The sequence below is a fragment of the Pogona vitticeps genome, chromosome 1, assembly GCF_051106095.1.
Source record: "Pogona vitticeps strain Pit_001003342236 chromosome 1, PviZW2.1, whole genome shotgun sequence".
Taxonomy (NCBI): domain Eukaryota; kingdom Metazoa; phylum Chordata; class Lepidosauria; order Squamata; family Agamidae; genus Pogona; species Pogona vitticeps.
In genome coordinates this window covers 192,050,983-192,074,381 of record NC_135783.1, presented here as the reverse complement: position 1 = coordinate 192,074,381, position 23,399 = coordinate 192,050,983, and the positions used below count along the sequence as shown (strand labels likewise).

The following is a 23,399-nucleotide window of genomic DNA, read 5'->3' as shown; positions in this document are numbered from 1 at the left end:
GTGCGGGTGAAATTTCTTCTTTAAAAGTTCAAGAGACCCTGTTTTTCACATGGAATTACTGTGCATTTGGCACTCAAATTGGCAGATGCACATAGATTCTTCCTTTTTTTAAAAAAAAAAGAGTTTTCTTTGAAAAAATAACTAATTTAAATGATTATACAGAGCCTTCATTTTTAGCCAGTGGATGCTTTTATGCAACTGACCATATAATAAGCAGAGATAAGAGCACAGGCTCATCCTTATATGGCCAATTGTGTCTGTACTCGGCTAATACCTTAAAGTGCCTATTTGATTCCTTGCGTTTAATAGCCCGTCTGCTGGAAAGCCACTGTGTAATGTAATTATATATTGCAGTTCTGGTTTCCCAGTCACTTCTTTATTCCAACAGTGTGCCAATTTGTATGCACGTCTGCTTCTCTTATATATTCCCCAAACACACACTTATCATTATATGACTAATTCTGATTTCAGTGAGATCTGAGAAGGTTCGCTTGGAAATTTCTGTGGTTGCAGCCACATGTAAAGTTAGGCCCTTAGGCTTAACCTTGTCCAGAAAGCTGCCAGACAATTGGCTTCAGTTTTGTCAGGTAAGAAAGCCAAATCTTCCCTTCGCATCGTTGCAGATTTTTCTCTTCATTTAGAAGGTTTGTTCATCTCTCTTTCTCTCATTCTCTCGGTGAGGGAGGAAAGAGAGGGGGGAGAGAGAAAGAGAGGTCACTTGGCTTGCTGTGGTTCATTGGCCATGTTGGTTTTCAAGGAATACAATTGTGAGGTTTCTGAAGCACAATCTGGCACAGCTTGGTTGGTTTTTAGTGGTGCTGTGCTGGAGACAGGCAGACCACCGCTGGCTTTTCTCCCAACCCACTTTTCTTCGATGTTCATGAGGGGAGCTCTACTGTGTAAAAGCTCCATGAAATAGGAAGAGTTCCACAGCTGTGGTATACCGCCCTGAGACTATTATGGGTGAGGTTTTACTGACATGGAAGTGAGGCCTACGGAGCTCAGTAAAGCTTCTGGACAGACAGGCTTAAGACTGCATTTCCCAGCATTTCTGACCTACTTCACGAAAAACAGTCAGAGTGGGTGCTGGGACGGGACCCTGGTCTGGACCAGCTCAGAGGCCTGTTAGCCCAGTTGAGTCCTCAGGGAGCAGAGAATCCAGAGTGGCCTACGCCTACGTGACCTCAAGACGATGACCAGCCCTAGTGGAACCTTCTAGTGCTCACTGCCTTCCACACTTCTGAAAAAACAGCCCTGACCATTGATTTGGGTTTGGATAAGTAGTTAGTTGATGCAAAAAGGTGTCTGTTTCTGGAATGTTCCCTTGCTTTGTGTCACTTTGTGAATAGTAGCAAAGCACAAGATGGTCTCCTGTAGACCATCTTGACTGCTGCCCTTGGTGTTGTCAACATTCAGGCTGCCTTTGGCTATGTATAGCTTGGCATCCTTTTTCCTGCTGACAAAGCAGGCATAGTACTATGCTGAAATACTGGGTCATTTCCTGGAGTTTTGAATTATGGATATAGAAGCACAATATCCCACATTCATACAATGGAAGTTTTTTGAAGAACTGAATTTATTTTTATGACCTGCCTCATAGATGCTAAAATGCATTTAAATGAATGGATGCGATAGTATATCACTTAGCAGCAGGAGAAAGGGAAGATATTATGAGACTACATTCAAGAATCTGGCACTCTATAGTTATACACCACTTTCTGTCTGGGCTATTGATGCATGCATCATTATGTTTGTAGCACTAACAACTGTTGCAGAGTTTTGAATCTCTGATCATATTCTCTTTTTGCTACACAGTAGAAGTACAGAGATCTACAGAGGAGAATAGCTATAAGTTCCCCAGAGTCCACCCCTTTCTCATTAACTGGCACTTACTTAATGTCTCAATAATTAGACATTTATAAGGGAAAGAATAAAACTGTTTCTTTGCTTACAATTCTTTGTAATTACATACTTGTGTATATAGCTGTCTTTACTGCATGCATACCAGCAACCAACCAAACAGATCAACAGCAACAAACAACTGCCATGAACTGATGAAAGACAGAGAGAGAACCCTTAGCAAAGATGTAGGGTTCTCTTTGAATTTCAAAAGCTGGAACTATTGATTAATAGGCCATCACCCCAGCCCAGAGAACTTCCTCCCAGTCACTCAGACTACAGACAGCATGCAAGGCTGCAAATAAAACTCCAACAAAAAGCAAAGGTTTAGAATGTTCTCTCTTCCCTGGTAATACTTCTGTTATTTACAATAGATTAAATTTCTGAAGTCCTCCTTGCTGAAGATACCACATCCTACAGTCTAGAAAGGGTTAATAAAACTTGAAAGTGTTCTCAGTGTAAATTCTTGTACTAGACAGAAAACACCAAAAGAATTATATCTCTGACAAAAATGATGAAGTGCCACACATAAAATGGACTTCACTTGGAAAGATGAAGCTGCCCAGGTTACGGTTTGTTGTCTTTGGTAACTATAGCAACCGGACTGTTATTTTTCCCAGCCATCCTAATGAAAAGACCATCTTCATCCTGGAGAGGGGACGTCTGAACATGGCTTTCCATCAGCTTGATGGTTCAGGAAAATTCTGCTTGCTTTTGCCTTGTTGCTGATGGAGCCTGCCCAAGACATTTTGCTGCCTGAAACAGGGTAGCAAATGGTGTCTCCTGCCCTCCTAAGGCAGAAAATCCCACAAGCTCCTTTTCATTGTTCCCCAGCATTAAAATGTATCTAACCCCAAGTGAAGCAACAACTTGGCCCCATTTTGCATTGGCCAAAGGCTCCTGCTTGAGGCAGCTTCTCTCCTCTGCCTAACGATAGGGTTGGGCCTAGTTGTAATTCTGTTGCTCTCCTTTGCCTTAGGTTGTGCTCTGGATGGCGCCTCTGCCTGTGTCAGGCAGGCCTTTGGATGGTGGATTGGGCTGCTCTTCTTCCTCTGCTCCCATGCAGGGTTCTGTATTAACTAGCGGCTTCCTTCTTTTATGGATACCCTTCTGCTGGACAGATCTTACCTGCTTTTTAAACTGCTATGTGTTGCTTCTGCTCTCAGTGCAAATTCTGCAAGGGTGTATTTTTTTTAACAATACTGAGTATTTTTACATTCTTCTAGGTGACTTTGGGCACTGAACATGGAAACTGTATATATTTAAGTAGTGACTAAATAATGAAGAAATGCTGGTGGATTTTGAGGTTTGTGGGGGACAGAGAGAGAGAGAGAGAGAGAGAGAGAGACTCCATTTCCCAATTTCTTGATTTCCTCCTAGGGAAACGGGAACTGAACTCTCTCTCTCTCATCCTCACGAACTGGGGAGAAGAGGCTTACCCAGACCTCAGTTCACTGTCTTGAGTAGTGGTCTGCTTTGGTTTGGAGCCTCTGATTAACACCGCATGCCATCAGCTGAAGTAGAGCCCTTTCTGGCGCCTCAGATGTGTTCCTCATTTATTATGGGATAGTAAAACAAGTCAAGCCAAGACAAAACATTAAGAGTTGCATGAAATACCTTAGCATAGTAGTCTGTTCAGAGGCTACTGTGACAAATCTATCCATCAAGCTGAAGAGCATTTCCACTGATTGAACCCCTCCCATGCCCAAATGAGGTCAAGCTGTTCTCAAATTGGAATGTGTCACATCTGCTTCCCAGCATTACAGCTTACTGAAAAATTCCATGGACCATTATATGTTCAGTGAGTGTTCTCTAATCCCATGTGAGATCCTACATATTGTGGGTTTGACAAGGGTTATGGACAGAATTAGGAGTAATAGATCTTGTATTTTCTAGACCTGTTGAGAACCTCAGGGTCCTTACCATAAAAGGGGTCAACATACTCACAACCAGAAAATGCTGATTTTGCTTCTTGGCATCATGGCCTGGTGAAAACCATCCTGTAACTTTTTTTTTTTTTTTTTGCCACACACAGAGCGGTATTTTCTTAGTGGCAAAATGCCATTGATTTGTCAACAGCTAGCTCTTTTTGTTTCATTTTTGTTTGTTTTTCTCCTGTGAAGCAGCATGGAGACACTGCTTACAACCATGCACAGTCCATGTTGTATAATGCTTATCTTGTAACTTCAATAAAGTAACTTCAATAAAGTAACTTCAATAAAGTTAACTTCAATGAAGTAACTTCAATAAAGTTAACTTCAATAAAGTAATTTCAATAAAGTTGTTGTATAATGCTTATCTTGTAACTTCAATAAAACAATTCATTCTTCAACAAAACAAGAGCTGGGAAACAAATACTTTCTCTGCTGGTGTAAGAGGCTACATAACACATATATATGTCTCTTTTAAAACAATTGATGCTCTCTTCTCTGTGCCTATCTTCTCACACAGTGTGCTTGAACATGACTTGTAAGAACAGATGAAGCCGTATTAGTGACAGAAAGAACTGAGACAAAATGAGAGATTCTAAGGACTACCCACCCAACCTGCTTCACTTGAGGCCACATTGCTTCCTAGACCCTTCAATTCAGAGGTGGTCTGAATACCTTCAAGACAGACCACTTCGTGTCAGAGTCATATTCCGTTGAATGATAATGCACAGCCGTAAAATGTGTATAGCTTTGCCATTTTTAAAATGTTTAATTTAATTTTAATTTTAAATTTTTTGTGTTAACATTCCTTTTTTGTTTTTGTTTTTTTTTTTGAAAGGGAGCAAAACCTGGAACAAGGAATTAACAGAACTAGAGCTCATGACAGTATGATATTCTGACCAAAAGAAATTCTGCTAACTTTGAAATTCCGGATTTGGAGAGATATTAGAAAAGAAAGAGCCCCCTCAATAGGCGGAGGTAAGAAATATTTAAAGCTGTTGTGTCATTCTCTTTACTGAGAAAAATCTGACAAACCATTATCCAAATTCACCGAGTGGAAGCAAGAGAAGCAGAAACTAAGCTATGATTTCTTGGCCTTCAGCAGCATTTAAAAAAAGAAAGAAAGACAGGAAAATTGAGTATATACATGATGACTAACTTCAACACTATATTTACTACAGGAAATATAGAATTACACAATAAAGGGATTTTCAGTTACAGATTCAAGGACTGTTTCTGTTTTTCTTGGTCACTATACTACAGTTGTGAATACCATCCAAGGAGCTAAACTATAGAAGTAATTGGATGAGACCTGATGGGAATCCCTTTTCAACCACTTTTGAAGTGATTCAGAGAGCAGTTGGCCTCAATGGTGATGTTCCATCACAATCTGGACCTCTTTATGGAGGCATCTCTGTTGGCCTCTTGCTCCAAGCTTTGCATGTACCAGGCCATAATGCCAAGTGGGAAGCAGTATTTCAACCCTTCTCTTGTCTTTTGGAAAGTATCTTGTGTTAAATACGGGCTGGGAACTGGAAATTCCCGACAATTGGTTGCCAAGTGGCGCACTCGGATGGAATCTTTTCTCCTCCTCTGTTTTTAATATTGTGCTTCAGAAGAGCTCCTGTAGAAACAATCATGCTAGGGAATGATTTCGTACTATTACTCAGCGACATGATTTCTGGAAATAGTGGGTCACACAAAGGCACAAGCTATGCCGTGTAAATTCTATCATATTCCCAAACATACTGGAGAATTTCCTATCTGCCCCATCATGCTTTGTTGGTTTTGAGATTCTCCTAGGCTTCTTTGTTGTCAGAACTCTGCCGTTTAAGTAAAATATTCCAGGGGCTCTTTTGTAAAACACATTCTATTTTAGTCAATAAAGCATAGCCCTTGTAGTCACAGGTGGCCTATCAAAGTTTGACAGTTAAAAAGTACTGTTATTATCTGCCTGTTATTTCAGACAGCAAATCGGAAAAGCAGGTCCTTGTAAAGGTCATTGGCAGGTATTTAATCAATTAAATTATAACGCTCGTGGTTATGCCTTCAATAGACAGAGAGAACACCTTCGGGGGGCCCTCCCTCAGTAAAATACACCTCTGATATATAATCCACGTGCAAAATCAACACTAAGAATATGAGAAATATTCACAAATTTCCCCATGCTCAATGGAAAAGGATGTCTTGACACACTGAAATACAGTACCTGACCAAAAAAATAAAATAGATTAATGGAATGGAGGCCTATTAAGAGGGTCAGCAATTCTATTAAGGAAAAACCCAAGGAAGGGGACGGCATTAGCCCCACTCCATCCATTGCCACTTTGATTACATGAAAGTTGACATCTTCGGAAAACAGCCAAATCTGAATTTTGGCTTGCTAGGAGACCGTCTATGTATAGAGAAAGCTATTTTAAAGCCACGGCTCTTTTGAAATGAGCAACCAGCTGATGAAGGTTCCTCCTTGGTTTGCTTCACTCAAAAAGGAATCGCTGGAAAAGAGCTTCAGAGATGCTTTCCTTAGATTTACTGCACTGATCTCTCTTTAATAGTTCTATTGATTTCCCCCATGCTAAGGTCTGACTATCAGTTCATAAATCACTATGAAACTCTTGTGCTATAACAGGAAAAATCAACTGAAGGCCAATGTGAGTTCTCAAACATCATGGGCTCCGGACGCCAGACAAAGCAGTACTGCATGCTCAAGAAAGCACCCGCCACCTAAAACTGTTCATTTGGCTTTAATTTGGCTTAAATTGACTGTTCCTGGTGGTTTAACTAAATTCTTAATCCCAGCTCAGTCAGAGGAAGGCCATGCCACTGGGCAATCTTCCCTCCCCTAGCCAAAAATAATTTTTTTGAGTTTCAAAAAAGCAGAAAAAAGGGGGCGAGTGGGGAGCCCAGATTGCCTGAGTGTCCTTTAAGACAGTGGTTCTCAAGCTTGGGTCTCCAGATGTTCTTGGACCGCAACTCCCAGAAATCCTGGCCGGCACAGCAAGTAGTGAAGGCTTTTGGGAATTGCAGTCCAAGAACATCTGGGGACCCCAGTTTGAGAACCACTGCTTCAAGAGAAGGGCCATAAATTTCAAACTGCTATCTGAGGAGGAGCTCAAAATGAACTTAAATACTGCAGCTCTCTCTGGCTTCAACATAAGCTTCAACATCATCAGCTATGTGAATCTGGGACATTAATAACTGCATATGAATTTGGAACTACCCACAAAAACTTGATGCTCAACCTTGAGGAAGATTTATCTCCTTGATTTATCATTGAAAGCTTGCTGCTTGTTTTGTTTGTATGTTTTGTTTTATACTCCAAATGGTCGATTAAAGGTATCACCTGTTCCTGCATTTTTATTGTGTTGTAACAGGATACTGTCTTAGGTCAGATGAAGGCTGCACTTGTCTACCCACTTACTTGTGAGCAAGTTCATTGAACCCAGTGGGGCTATCCTTAGAGTAGATGTGCATAGGATTTACCTTTCAGTTGTTTGAATATATGTCATGTTGAAATATTGAAATCAATGGGATGTCTCATTGTGACTAGTCTCATTGATTTCAGTAAGAACCAAGTTCACCGAACTTAGTGGAAAATGCAGATATGTATGGCTGAGCATATCTTCAACCATAAGATCTAAAATTACGGCTACAATCTTACATATTTCTGCTGAAGAATAAGCCCGGTTGAATTCACTCCACTTGCTTAGACCTAGTCATGCATAGGAAAACAATGCGATTATTTGGCAACAGACTTTCCCAGGGCTTCAGCAAGCATATAACCGTGTCTAAGAAGTAATAGGACTAGAGCAGGATTACTGCCTTTTTAATGGATAAAAGCCAGAGCCTGGAGGCCATTACCAGCTGCCTGGAAAACAGAAATCAACTAGTGCAGCTTTTGTAATTTCTCTAACATCATGTTTCTGTAAGTGCCTATTGCTATTCAGCCACCTGCTTATTTATTACAGTATTTGGACAATTTAGCTACTGCATTAAAATGGTCTCTCAAACTGGCCATGTGCAGCTCTTAAAGCACAAAGAAGGTGCCAAAGCTACAGAGGTCCTTCATGTTGTATGGACTTTCCGCTTCATGTGTACTGGATGAAATGGTGATGCAGTGCAGAGGGGGTGAATCTTCGTTCATCTGGGCAGTTACAACTTCAGAAATCTTAGTCAACATAGTCAGTGCTGAGCAGAGGTGTAGCTACCCTTTTTGGGTACCAGGGAGACAAATGGCATCATCTCCCACCCACTCTGCTATGGAGCATGGTGATGAGAACCTATGGGAAAAAAAGGAACAGAAGTTGATGTTCCTCAAAATAAAGAGAAAGTTTACAGTTTCAAAAGAAGAAAAATTTATAGGACCTGGAGGTGTTGCTATTTATTTTCCTAAAACTTTCCTTTGGTGAATTTATTTCATTGCTGTTTTTGTTTTGCTTGTTTGCTTGTGATAGGGGAATTTTTTTTTTGCTAGCCTTTACTCTCATTTTTGTAGATTCTGATCTACAAACATACTGTATGATCTTCTCCATATCTTTCTGATTTTGTTCCAACTTTACAAGACCCATGGGGGTTGCTCTGAGCAACACAGCTAGCTTGTGGTATAGGTCTTGAGTCGAATGTGGGCAGTTGTATTGAAGGGGATTGACCACTCTGTTCACTGCACTTAGCCATTATACAGGCATGCTTGAAGAAAAAAAAACATTATGTTTCCAGAGAATAAAGTTTAAAACTCATTTGGCTTGCCTATCTTGAAGTCAGTGCAGAAATGCCAGAAGAAGACCGGAAGAAAGGGAAGGTTGCATTAGTCTTGTTTGGGAAAAATTGAGAAAGTGTGTTTTCTGAGGGAAAAGCAAGCTTGCTGTTTTTGACTTATTGCTTCCTCATTGCTTAAGGACCCTCACTGAACTAGAGGTTAAGAGCAGAACAGAACTGACCTTTGAAGGACTAACTGCTCGCCCCAGTCACTGAGGTTCCCAAGTAAAAGTGTTTCTTAAACAATAAACTAAGTAAAAACATAAGGATAATCTTACTGGATCATTTCAAGTCTATCTCATCTTTGTTGGTGTAACCATATTATACAAAAAATGACTAAAAATCTTTTGTTTACATTGTTACACCAGAGTAGGCCCATTGAATCAATGGGCATTTGGTGCATCAACTCCTCCATAGGTCACATTGATTCAAATGGGCCTACTCTAGTTGCAATTTGCTTAAGTGTAGTATTGGTCTATTTGAATGAATGGAAGTTGCAGTGTTTTCACTCTTTTTGTACTTCTACTACAGTTATGTTGGGAAAAGCTACAGATATATTGGGGGAAAATTAGTGGTTGGATCCTAACCTTTCACCAAGGGATCATGTACCCTAATGTACCCAACTGTGTACAAGAAATCAACAGTGAACATTGTTTTGTTTGGTGGAACTGAATCACTTATAGCAAATGCCAAGGTCATGTTGATGTCATCCTCATTGCACTATCTGAAGAGCATAGATTGAACGGAATTTTTTTCCTCAGAATTAGCCCCCAAACCATGTTAGATGTAAGAGATATGTTCATTCTTGGTGGTTCTGTAAGGATGAATTACCTTCAGTGCAATTATCTAAAATAATCTAATTATGTTAATATTTTAATTTGTCACGTATTTTACCTATATTTCATGTATTGTCGTCATTGCTGTTTAGTCGTGTCCGACTCTTCGTGACCCCATGGACCAGAGCACGCCAGGCCCTCCTATCTTCCACTGCCTCCCAGAGTTGGGTCAAATTCATGTTGGTTGCTTCGATGACACTGTCCAACCATCTCATCCTCTGTCGTCCCCTTCTCCTCTTGCCATCACACTTTCCTAACATCAAGGTCTTTTCCAAGGACTCTTCTCATGAGATGGCCAAAGTATTGGAGCCTCAGCTTCAGGATCTGTCCTTCCAGTGACCACTCAGGTTTGATTTCTTTTAGAATTGATAGGTTTGTACTCCTTGCAGTCCAGGGGACTCTCAAGAGCCTCCTCCAGCACCACAATTCAAAGGCATCAATTCTTCGGCGGTCTGCTTTCTTTATGGTCCAGCTCTCACTTCCATACATCACTACAGGAAAAACCATAGCTTTGACTATTCGGACTTTTGTTGGCAAGGTGATGTCTCTGCTTTTTAAGATGCTGTCGAGGTTTGTCCTCCCAAGAAGCAGGTGTCTTTTAATTTCGTGGCTGCTGTCTCCATCTGCAGTGATCATGGAGCCCAAGAAAGTAAAATCTGTCACTGCCTCCATATCTTCCCCTTCTGTTTCCCAGGAGGTGATGGGACCAGTGGCCACGATTTTAAATTTTTTTTTGATGTTGAGCTTCAGATCGTTTTTTTCACTTTCTCTTTCACCCTCATTACAAGGTTCCTTAATTCCTCCTCACTTTCTGCCATCAGAGTGGTATCATCTGCATATTGGAGGTTCTTGATATTTCTTTCAGCAATCTTGATTCCGTCTTCGGATTCCTCCAGTCCAGCCTTTCGCATATAAGTTGAATAAGCAGGGGGACAATATACAGCCTTGTCGTACTCCTTTCCCAGGAGTTATAGATTAAGAAGACAAAAATCATAACTACGGAGAATTACATGTAATGTTGACAAAGAAGAAATCCGAATTTTTAAAGATTTTCTATACCTCCATTCAATCTAAATGAACACTGCAGTCAAGAAATCAGAAAATGGTTGAGGCAGGTTTGAAGGGACTAGAAAGTATCGTAATGTGCAAAGAGTTGTTGCTGAAGATCAAGGCCAGTACTACAGGCACCATGGCATTCCTGATTATTATGAAGAGATATGAAAACTGACAAGAAAATGAAAACAGGCTCAGTTGAAGTGGGCCATTGGAGAAGAGCTTTATAAATACACATACTGCCAGAAAGATAAATTAATGGGTTGTGATGCAAACACGTACCGTTGTGGATATGAACCATAATGAACCTAAACTCTTTCTGGAAGCCAAAATCAATGAACTGAGTCTATTATACTTAGCATATACTATGAGAAAATAAAACTCAGTGGAAAAGACAATAGTGGTAGGAAAAGTTGCACTCAGTAAGAAAAGAGCAAGATGCAGCACAAGTCAGATTGACTTAATTAAGGAACTACTGCCTTGGATTTTCAAGACGTGTTGTGATGGGATGGTCATTGATTCATAACAGTCACAGTGAGTTGGAAGAGACTTGAAAGCACATAATAACAATGTAAATGTTGAAAATAATCTGTTTATTCTGGACATGGAGGATAAAAATTGATGACATTCAGACCAATCCAGATAAATATTTGTGTATTTTTTGCATATGCATGTAAAAGGGCCATATCAGTGTAATTCCTTCACGAAACTGCACAGAGCAGACTGTTTTTTCTTAAATATCAGAAAGAGATCTTTGTCTGGCTCTATCCTCATCTTGGAGGCCAAGTTTTCATCCTGCATATTTTACTTTGTGAGAAGAGTATGGCCCTGCTGAGGACAAGCTTGTAACGTGATTGCTTTCTTTCTTAAATGGACCTGGAACAAAAGTATAAGAAATCTGTCCAAAATGGCTTACATATTCTTCTCTAGTGAATTCAGAGAAGCTAATCTAAACTGCCTTTCAATGCCAATTTTTCAACATTACATAAGTGAACTTGCCATGTGGGTTACTTTTTGTCTCCCAGCTGCATCATGAAATCATTTTTTAAAACTCTATAAAGCATCAGGGTAAACAGACATGAAAGACAAGTCTTTCTTCCCTTAATGGATACACATTTGAAAGATCATCGTTGGATTACTTACTACTTGTAGATATTTCAGAAATTAATCATTATGAATACCATGCTTTGTGTTTCATATTTCATTCCAGTTATAGCTAATCCTTGCAACTAGAAATTATTTCAAGAGATATTCAGTCTGAGTGGGGGGAAATGGCATTGCTGAAGAGCATTCTGTTGGATATAAAATAGTATAACTGTACAATTTTGTATATCTGTTTTAAAACTGTGCTTATATCATAGCTCAGTTTCAAACAAATGCTGGAACTCAGCTTTTTATATAAATACATTCCAAACCATAGTTTGTTTCATACTTCAGAAGATTACTTTTTCAACGTAATTAATAACCATTATAGTTCTGTAAAAAATGTTATTAAGATTTAAAGGTAACCTTTTACTGTCATGTTCATTAAAAGTAACTGAAATTGTAACTTTCTGGCAGTTTTAAAAGTCTGCTTGCTGCACGTGTATGAGACATAGACAAACTAAAAAAGTAATCATAAGTTAGAGTTACTCTACAAAAGGGGTGGTGATAACCTTTGTTCAGTTACAATCATAGGACTAAATCCAATTGTTCATTCAATTAGAGTAGACTGATTAAAGCAACACAAATTTAGTCAGTCGACTAACGTCCTGGTTATATTGGTAAAAGAATTAGTATTTGAACCACATTTAGATGCAATTGCATTGATATTAAAAAAGGCCAGCGTGAGGGCAAAGCAGGCAAACCTCAAAAGAAACTATTTTAAAAACCAGTGTAGCCCTCTACAACACAGCTTAAAACAAATTAAAGTTTTCCTAAGGGGATCAATGTAAAAATGGGAGCAATAGCCACTGTCTCAAGGAGACACAGACAGTGACTCATATACCACGTGACTATCACATGACTTTCAAATCACAGCAAAAAACACATATGCATATCTTGGGGTAAATCAGTTGGGTAGATAAGACTTTAGTTCCACAGATTCAGTGAATTCTACAACTGTTCTAAAATAAGAGTACAATTGGATTTAGGCCATAATGTGATGTTCTTCTGTCTGATTGTAATCAGTTTCTACAGCTAGTCAGTTCCCAATTTGATTCGGAACAATCCTGCCAAAATTATCTTTCCCATGAAAATCAGTAGGACTAAAAACTGCCTCATCCAGCTGGATCCTGATCACTATTCTCTGAGAAACACAGCTGAAAGTTATACAAGAAATGTAACAAGTAAGTATGTAGAAATATATACTGAAGATTCTCAGTTATCCAGGTGAGGTTACCTGGAAGTTGAGTCATGGCAACTGGACTTCTTTCTTACTAGGTTGAAACATTTCGCTACTCATCCAAGTAGCCTCTTCAGTCTGAGGAGCGTTGGTAGGAGATCCCTGATATATCCTCCATATTGGTTCCACTCCCCCTGGTCTGAACAGGCTCATTAGAAGGACAAAGGACAGAGGGTGAGGGATAATCCCACTTCTGCAGTCCTTCTCCACCCATTGTCATGGGTCGTTAATGGTCCTTAACAGTGGTCTTTCTGGTGGGTATGGTCCTGATTTTTCTGGGGTTGGATGAAAGAGCAGCATGATAAATAGGAGACAGATTGTATCTAAAGTTTGGGAGTAACACAGTCTGTTACACTGCTGGATTTTGCATTCCTCCAGAAGTGATAACATTTGGTAACACTGCAAACTGTATGGTTGCTTGGAAGGTGAAACTGGAGCAGTTTGCCCCAGACCCCTGCACAGCATGCACAGGCATGCATGCAAGTGCACACACACACACACACACACACTTCAATTGTTGTCCATACAGTTGGTCCTGGCCTGGCCCTGCCACATTGCTGATCAGAATTCTAGGTACTTTGTTTAAAGACTGAAAAAAAAAAAAGCAACAGGAAATTATCTGCTAAGATATAAGAAAACACCAGCTGAAATCCTGTTATGCAGTTACTCAAACAGCGTAACTTTAGGAAGTCAGTTGCTGTAAGTTAAGCATTCCAAGTCACATGGCTCAGTGTGCAACATGTAAAGCTTACAGAAATGTCTTAATTTATGGCAATTTGTCTCTAAACGTTACACTGTTTGCATAATTGACGAACAGGATTTCAGGCACTGAAATCTCAACATGAAATGTGACACAAAAGGATTTCTCCCTGGCCATCATGTAGTAAATCTGTTACATAGTTTCATGTGAAACATACAGGTGCTAACTTCAGGCTAAAGTGTGTTTTAAAAAGAAGCAACGGGGCTGTGCAGTCAGTCTGGAGGAAAAAAAAACAGGTTAAAGGAATTTTCCATATTTCTTTGGGCAGACGTAGGCTGTGTGTAAAAGGTATCCCTGAGAAGGCTGGGAGGAAAGGGACTGTTTATTAGCTAAGCTGAAAGCCCAGCTTTGAGGGTGTCTTGTGACTGGCCCAGGCCAAGTAGACAAAAGTTGCAGAATGTGCTGAAAGGGGAATAAGCCCAAGGAAGGTCCTAAGGAGGGAATTCTGTTGCACATCAGCGTGCCTGCCACAACGAGAACTGCAATCCTGCTGGGCAAAATGAGTAAGTGAGGAAGTGAGTGAATGCAAACTAAGAGATATAATTAAGGTGCCACCACAGGGCAGTTTTCTTAAACAAAGGGAAAGGTACAGGAAAATCAGGGAAGACCAAAGGAAACCATCACAATGAAGAGCTGTCAAACCAAGCCAAGGAAGGTGTGGGGGGCGGGCAGACTCAGAAACAGGTTGAAATTTGGATGAGGTACTCAGGAGGAGCACAACCTGACTCCTATTGCCTTACTCCCTCTTTAAAAAAAGGGGGGGGGGTATGTTTTAATCATTCCAATTGTTTCCAAGGCAGAGCTGAAGCTGAGTGTTTTCACATATAGTCCATGCATCCGTTAACTCTCACATGTGGCCTCCAGCTGTATATGTATATTCTGGGGGTCTTTATAGAGGGCAACAGGAATCCCCATATAAAATCTGGTGCAGGACCCATAAATCCTTAGGCCACAAGTCATGGCCCTACAATTTGAACGATGTCATCAGCTGCAGTGACACCATGGCCATTTTAGGAAAATTAAAATCTTAACCCACCCACCCCTGCAGCTAGCAATCCCCTTCATCTGGGGGATGATGCTGGGAGCCATTGAATGGGGTAGGGAGGGATTTAAAGCCCCAAAATAGCCATCATCACTCCCAAGAGGCCTTCTGCCAAATGTTTATTTCTTATGAATTACACACTGTTCCTTCATGATCTGTTACATAATATAGTTCTTCTACAGATTATTTTGTAAAATGTTGGCTTTACAATTAAGCAAAACCTCCCCCACATCCCACTCAATGTTTGTAGGGCAAAAGTAGCTTGCAACTTGCTCATGACTACATAGACTGGCTCTTTTCCCTGGTGGCATGATGGGAAATCAAACTCCCAACCTCTAGCTCTCCAGCTACGTACCTAAAACACTGACCTAAGTGGAAGCCTCTTTAAAAATAAAAAAAGGACAAAGAAAAATAGAGAGTGCAACCCTGTTTCACGACTAATGTGGTTAACCTCATAGGGATTGAAATCCAGATTTCTAAGAGTGCTGTATCTACACCCATAGGGCTAGCCAGGCAAACTTATTAGTTTTGATTTTCCCCACATCCAATTTTTAAATTACTTCCTCCTTCAAGAAATGTTTTTGTTAAGCAAATTATATGGTTCGCGAAGGCTTTCATGGCCGGAATCTAATGGTTGTTCTGGTTTTTTTGGGCTCTTTGGCCATGTTCTGAAGGTTGTTCTTCCTAAGTTTCGCCAGTCTCTGTGGCCGGCAAAACTTTAGGAAGAACAACCTTCAGAACATGGCCAAAGAGCCCAAAAAACCCAGAACAACCAAATTATATGATTCCTGGAGAGAGGGAGGGAAAGAACGTATAGGAACTTTGCCTGCGCACTGGAGGTGAAGCAGTAATTGATGGCACTAGTTTCATCCATTTATGTTCTCCAATGTTGTGGGTTCTCCACACACACACACACACACATTCAAACTATAAATAAAGCAGGCACTGAAAGTGGAATTCAGGATCTGTTCTACAAGTAGTATAACCACCACCTCAGCATTCTATCTATGGTGGCCATGATCTAAATGCAGCATTTTATTCTGTCAAGACCAGACTCACTGAAATTCACAGATCTTAAGTTAGTGGGAAGTGGAAATCAAAAGGTGCCATTTGTTTCAATGGATCTAGTCTATATAGGACTGATGTAAAATAGATATACTTCTATATGTCTTCCTTCCTTCCTCCCTCCCTCCCTCCCTCCCTCCCTCCCTCCCTCCCTCCCTCCCAGAACTGGGGAATTTTGCTGTCCTATATAACATACTTGGCTCTTCTCCAAAACCTACTCAGGCCACTGCCTCTGCACTTAACCAGTTTGATCCCATCAACACGAGTAAAAGTACATCAAGGTCAAATTCACGCTACGCCTTTAATGGAAATAGAAGGAATTTTTCACACATTCTGCAGTTTCAATGGTTCACAGGTTGCAGAGTATATATTTCCATCATCCTACATGGCAAATACATCATCAACAATTTAGTTGAAGATAAAACAATTCCATACAAAGATCTGGCAGTATTGCATTCTCTCATTGATTTAGATGTATTGCAGTAGCTAAATTTATTAAGCCTTACCCTAAAATACCAAACCTTCATAAAGTTGTTGGCTAGAGCATATTGGTATTATAGATTAAAGAAACCTGATTATTATGGAGTTGTTTGTCTGACTCTACCATATATAGAATGCAGGCCAGATGTTTTACTGTTACTATTGAGCAATAACTCTTTATTGCCCCTTAGACTGTCCTTTTCCCAAATCATTCCTCCCCCCTTGATAGGTTGCTTTCTAGTACCAGACAGACAAGGAGAAAAGAGACAATAAGCAAATGGAGGTAGAGTTTATCAGTAACCCTCTACACATTTCTACTCTCCCTACACATTTACATCTGCACAAAGCTGATCCAACGGTTTGGCGACAGGTCTACTATAATCATGTGTGTTGTGAGCCTTAGCATCTTTCTGCTTCCTAGAATGGCATGAAGAGTGGAGGAGATAAGTGGAGACAAGTCAGTCAGCTCCACTTACCATCTCACAGCTGGACCGTGTAGTTACCAGAGTCCATAAGATTTTTGGCTACATCGAAATGGTAAGCAAATCATGAACTGAGAATAAAGTAAGTTTTAAGCACTATGACTTTAGAATCCACTTAATCAGCATCAAGAAGATATAACAATAGATAAGTAGGGTTTCAAATCTTAGAGACATCTGTGAGCAATTTCCATTGAACTCCAGGAGTTCACTTCTCAATACATATGACGAGGTTAGAACAGGGCATGTTTTGATCAAAGCTTGGAGGAGTTGTATTTTTAACCAATGTTCTTAGAATCCTAGCAGACAAAATGGCTGCCTTGGGGGTTTATGTGCTCCTACTTCTAAGTTTTGAAGACATTTATGCATTTGGGGAAGTGCTAGTTTAAAAAAAGAAAGAACCGAAAGCAGTTCTCCTGAAATCTTGCTTAAAATTTCCACTGTCAGATAAACTACATAATGAAAGGTGTATAATAACAGGAGCCCATATGAGGGTTCTGTCCAAACAATCAATTATCTCAGAATATCAGCCTCTCCCACATTTGCATAGACATTCAAGGAGTTCATTAGAAGATGATCTGAGTGAAAAGCCCATAAGATGAACAAAGATAATGGGTTAATCTCTCTCACACAGGTTGAAAAATTATTGTTGTTTTTGTTGACCAGGCTGGCTAAGGAATTCTGACATTTTTAGTTTAAATAGCAACTTTTCTAGGTCATGGTTAGCCAATGCATAGACTTAGCTCATGTTGTGGAGAAACTTAAAAGCTGTGCACACATTTGTTTCAACCCTGTATTCCACGGAAATTCCTCACATTGTCAGCTTGCTGAATTATAGGCACGTGAATTCATATGAAAACTGACGCATCTTGCTTGTTCTCCTCGGCAGAATTGCTTTGTTCATAGAGATTGCAAAGCATTTCAACCAATCCTCAGACTCTACAAATCTCACTTATGGGTGCTTCTTTCAAGGTCCCTCCTTCCTGGCATGTTGCCAGAACAAGAGGTGAGCCATAACAGCAGACGTCTACTATATCCTCAAAGCCTCTATATTCTTCAATAATTTTTTAATTCTCTCTCCTCCAAGAGCCACACTTGAAGAAACAACACTTGTACTATATGAGCCACAACGCTTTGGCTACCATTTCAATGCAGAAAGCCAATGTAAGGCTATATTTATCCTTCTGCACTTCAACTTCTGTTTCTATTCTGGTTCATACTTGGCTAGCTATTCAGATTTCCATAACTGGCATAGGCATTGCCATATAATCTGCATTTGTACTTTTTTCGTTCACTTATGCACAGATATAGAGTAAATCAAAGACTAAGAAAGTGGGTTGTGGAGACTTTTTAAGAAAGTTAGAGGGAAATATGGCAGGGTCAAGACATATTCTACACAGTCTTTTAAAATTTTATTTAATGTATTTCATATTCCTTTTTGCCACTGGCTCAGATTAGTTTATATATAAATCTAATAGCTGCTCCACCTGCAAGCTTCCTTTTGCAGAGTGGAGCCTCTTTGCCTCCCTTCCCCAGGATATTGTGAGACAAGCTTGCATGTAACATGGCCTGGGAAAGAAGGGGGAAGGAGTGCATATTTAAAGTGTGCTCCTTCCCCCCCCCCCATTGGTCTCTTTCGAGGCTTGCAACCCACCTGCCCGTCCTCTATGCTAGTGTGAGTTTTACTGGTTGCCTTTGGAGGCCAGATAGGAATTTTTGACCCACTGCCTGATTGGCTGGTAGCAGTGTTTGTTTGTTTTTGTTTGTTTGTTTTTTTTGCCTATTCCACACAGGCTGAGGTGTGTGCAGGCTGTTAAGGATGTATAGTGAGATGGTCACACTGGCAGGTAGTGTGGAATGAAGTTGGATTGGTGAGTCCCCTAGTGAGCATATGGAAGGTTCCCCAGGTTCCCCCAGAATAAGACCTAACCTGAAAATAAGCCCTAGTATGATTTTTCAGGATGCTCGTAATATAAGCCCTGCCCCCAAAATAAGCCCCAGTTAAGTGAAACTTCACCCTCCACCCTTGTGCAGCAACCAGAAGGTGACAGGACTGTATTTGAATTAATGTAGATCACTAGTTCTTATTCTTGGGTTACTCAGGAGTTTTGGACTGCAACTCCCAGAAGCCTTCACCACCAGATCAGTGTAAATCAGTGGTTCTTAACCTTTGTTACTCGGATGCTTTTGAACTGCAACTCCCAGAAACCCCAGTCACCACAGCTGGTGGTGAAGGCTTCTGGGAGCTGTAGTCCAAAACTTCTAAGTAGCTCAAGGTTAAGAACCAGTGACTGTTGTACTTAAAAAACAAAAATAAAACATCCCCTGAAAATAAGCCCTAACGTGCTTGGGGGAGCAAAAATTAATATAAGACCCTGTCTTGCTTTCACGGAAATATGGTATATCTAGAAATGGAGGTATTTGTATTTGTATACAAATATAAGTATCCTCACACAGGTGGAAATAAAGAGGGTTATTTCCACTCACAATTTTACTGCTGTTGCTGGCACCACGGAAGCTTCCTATTGTGCCATTGTTTGCAGTCGATTACCCAGTCCTGGCAGGAGGTGGGAGGACAAGCCTCTCTGCTAGGTCAGAAAGTGGCTAATCCATTGTGGAGAACAACATGATAGGAAGCCACCACGGAGCCGGCAGCAGTGGCGACCCTCATTATTTCCACCTGTGCGGGGATATTCGTATTCATATACAAATACGAATACCCCCATCTCCAGTTATATCTCATCCGACCTTCCAGTGCTATGGATCATGAGATTACAGCCTGGAGGTGGGGAGGATGCACTGGGGCCATATGTGGTCCAACAGCTGCCAATAGAAAGGGGGCTTGAGGCTTGGGGGTAGTCAGATCAGGGCCAGCCGGAGTCACCTGGTCAGTACAACCGAGCAATCTTGGGGCATGGGACTCGCCCATTTTCATGAGAAAGGGGTCCAGTGAGACCGAGTTACAAAACTGATTCCACACTGTGGCAGGCCCCTCTCTTGGCTGGATTATGGTATTGCAATAAAAGTTGATAATAAAGTGGTTCTACCCCATCAAAAGATTGTCTCACCTCATCCTTCTGGGGTTTGGGGGGGCAATGGAATATTCTTCAAAGGTAATTAAGCAGAGAGCACAAAACTCCTAAAATCTGATTAAAATTCAAAAGCCATCAAATAAAGTAAATTGAAGAAGTCTGGCTAAACAAATATGTATCGTAATAACATTTTCTGACCTTACTAAAGAAGTTGTCCCAGTCCTTTTTAGATCAATGACAGAAACCCTGTTCCTTGCTATTGATGTTTGAGGGGAAAATCTCATGGGATGGGTATTTAATTCACAGAAAAGGGCTTTGGAAGTCCCTTCCAATAATAATCTCCCCTTTTCCCCAAAAACAGTTTGGTGAAAGACATGTTGTTATTGACTAACTGCCCACATGTAGATAGTTTCTGCTTGTCCATAGGAAGGGAGAGAAGCGGCTCTTTCCTGATGTTTTTACTTCAGAATATGCAGAACAAAACCTGTCAGCTGACTGTTACTCTGCCGTGCACTCATACAGGGAGAACTGTTTTCTGTGGATACGTACAGAAAGAGGTAGTTTCTAAGGCATGTCCCAAATAGGCAGGTCTCGAATGTATGTGTGGCCCTTTAAATTATGTCCATAAGCTTAAAAAACGCAATTACTGTTGTCACGGGATTCACTGAGCATATCCTCAACTCATATCAGAAGTCAAGGTTGGGCCTACCATTAGGCAGAGTAAAATGGTTGCAGATTTTTTTTTTTTTTTTTTTTTTGAGGAAACAATAAACTGTTGGCAAAGAGAATTGTGTGCCAGGTTGCTCTCCCTATGTCCCCTTCTTTAGTATTCAAAAAGAGCTTCACTTCCAGACCACCTGGTTTATCCACATGGAGTTCATGGAGGAACCGAATAGACTGTAGCACTTTTCACCAGCCTTAGAGTGTGGGCTTGGATTCTACAGGGAAGATTTTAAAAAAGGTTTTCACAGTGTTGTTCCTCAAGGTTATGACATAATTAGCAAGCAGAAGGAATAAGAATGCACCAAATACCAATGTACTGGTTCTTAATGAAAACGGGTGCCAAGACACCCTGTCAAAAAAGTAGTCAAGTGCTGCAAAATATTCTACTCTGACATGCTAAACAATGAAGCTGCTGGCTGCATTTCTGGCCATGTGACTGGGAACCACTCAGGGACACAACCAGAACCTCACTAATTAGTGTTAATTTGCCACTAGGACTTACACATTTTCACTTACATAGATATAAACAGGGACTGGATTTTTGCCAGGGAGATTTACCAAAAGAAGACTAGGGGCTATAATGTACATTCCAGACTGCACATCACTGGGAGCTGAAATTTGTTAACATTCCAGAAACAAGATTCTGGCAGACCTTTTTGTTTGGTGAACTATCATGCTTGCGTTGAAGTTTATATTTCCTTCTAGAGGCCCAGTCATAAAACAAACCAGCTAATTCACAAGCTACGGGAGGTGTTAACAAAACTTTAGGCACTTAAGAATTCCCTCTTCTGATGGCGTGCTATCTGCAACATATGATTTGGGCCTAGAATCTACAGGAGATTAATTCTCAGTCATCTATCTATGTTCTCCCTCATCTTTAAGAAGTTAGCTACCTCCGGCCCTTCTGCCCTGTCCAGTGATTTAGATGAGCACACAAGAACAGCAGTACATAAACCAAGTTTGGGAGCAGTCCTGGCTGCCCATTCTCCTAGTACGTACAGTATAGCAGTGAGAAACAACCTCAGAAAGATGAAACAGAGGACTGAAGTCAATTTTGTCTTCTTTGGCATAACAGGAACAAACAGGCAGCCTTTGGTATAAACGTTCTGCCCTTGCTTTTGTGTTAACAGTGTAGCCACTGTTAGTGTCAACTTTAGTTTTGCATAGAACTGAAAAACGCCTCTCATCTTCTGATTTTATACATGGTTGTTATGCTTCTGATTCCAATGTCTGGCTGATTTCCCAGGCTGCCCCTCACTGATGGTGAGGCACTGTTTTTGAGTAAACTTTCCAGTGGGTCTTACTTTTAGCTTCCCTCTGTGTGCTTCACTTTCCCTCTGAAGTCAACAGAAATAGACTGTATTGAACGGTGCTTAAAGAACTACAGCAAGCACGCTTTGCTTTCAAATGCACACATACATACACACACAGTGTCATGCTTTGCATTCACAAAAGAGAATTTACATCACTTTGATTCTCCACCTAGCAGAATAAATTGCTGGTCTTTGGTTGTTGCTGAAATCTAGACAGTCCTTTAAACCAAGTCCAATTAGTCTCATGTCTGAAATATTTTCCCCCCAGGAAAAAAAAGAAACAAACTTTTGTGTCTGTTTTAAACATAACCATACATCAAATCTCTGCTCAGGAGTAACATGGAAGGATGGCAATGTGATTGTTGACTGACCATTTACCTTGGAAAAGCATTTCTTATCATTTTTCATGGCTAGCACTGATGTAAAACAGGTCACATCTGCATTTGGTCTTGAGTATTGCGTGCTTTCATGTTACCTATGTCACAAAAGTGGGTAATTTCAACAGCTTTACCATTGTTACTTGCCAGAATGTCCCCCCCACCGCCTATAACACCCACTCCTTCGAAGTTTTGAAGTCCATGAACAGGAAGTGGGCCTCCCAAGTGGTGGCCACCTCTTTGGGGAACATGTTACTGGTGGAGGTGCACCAAGCCCTTTCTCTCCCAAAATTCTGAAAGCAAAGAAAAACATTGCTTTTTAGAGAAGCTTTTTGGGGATCTCCTCTGCTTATCATTGTTTATATTTACATTATACCTTGATTCAGTTGTTGTCCCTCACCACCATCATGGGCTCCTTTGTGGGGTTCTTTTAAGGCTATTTTAGGATGGGTTAGGTTGTTATGTTTATGTGTTATGCTTGTAAACCACCCAGAGTTGTGGCATGCTACAACATGGGTGGTACAATCAATCAATCAATCAATCAATCAATCAATTAATCAATGTGAGCTTAGCCTTACCATGGGGGAGGGCTGGGTAAGATCATTTTGAACAAACATTTATCAGCAGATTTGTTCATGCTCAGGATGGAAAGAACAAGTGAAGAAATAAACATATCAAAGACTGTGAGGCCTAAATCTGTTGTGATGTCAAGGTAGCATTTGGATATTTTTATCCTCCCCCTTCCCCCAGTGATGAAAACCTACTCCAAAGAATTTTCCAGCCCTCTCAAGGAGAGTTGTAGAGGAGTTCGTCCATGTGAGCAATTCCCTTCCCACTTTTGATTGTGAATGCTTCTTGCATGAGTGGCATTAATTGTTAAAAATGATCTATCTAGGCCCAGAGTTTTGACTGATTACATCTTAAAAACCTGCTCTTGAATCCTTATATGATCAGTCATGTATGTGTGGTAACCTCTTTTTCTTCTGAGAGGCTTCCCAGTTTGAACACTCATCTGGCAGGCAAAATGGTTCTTTCCAGCTGTGGGTGATAGACGCAAATTAATCAGGTTGTTTCTGGAAAAAAAATCATTTCATTTCAGATTGTTTCTGAAAAAATACCAAAACGTTTCTTCATATACTGAAAATGGAGAAAGTCTAGATGTTGGAGGGGAGAGAAACAAAAGGGTTGACCAGGCTTAAAGCACAGGTTAAAGTAAAACACTGTAGCTAAATTCAAATCAAACATTCAGAGCTTATATAAGACATTTGCAG

General features: G+C 40.5%; 1 long non-coding RNA gene across 2 annotated transcripts; it reads left to right on the top strand.

The window, feature by feature from the left end:
* Positions 1-461: 461 nt before the first annotated feature.
* On the top strand, positions 462-15,071 carry LOC140701736 (uncharacterized). 2 transcript variants are annotated; one of them, XR_013540659.1, is made up of 2 exons: positions 462-587; positions 4,669-15,071. It is a non-coding gene; the product is annotated as an uncharacterized LOC140701736 (long non-coding RNA). The 2 variants fall into 2 exon arrangements; XR_013540658.1 differs by lacking the exon at positions 462-587 and adding an exon at positions 605-4,570.
* Positions 15,072-23,399: the final 8,328 nt, after the last annotated feature.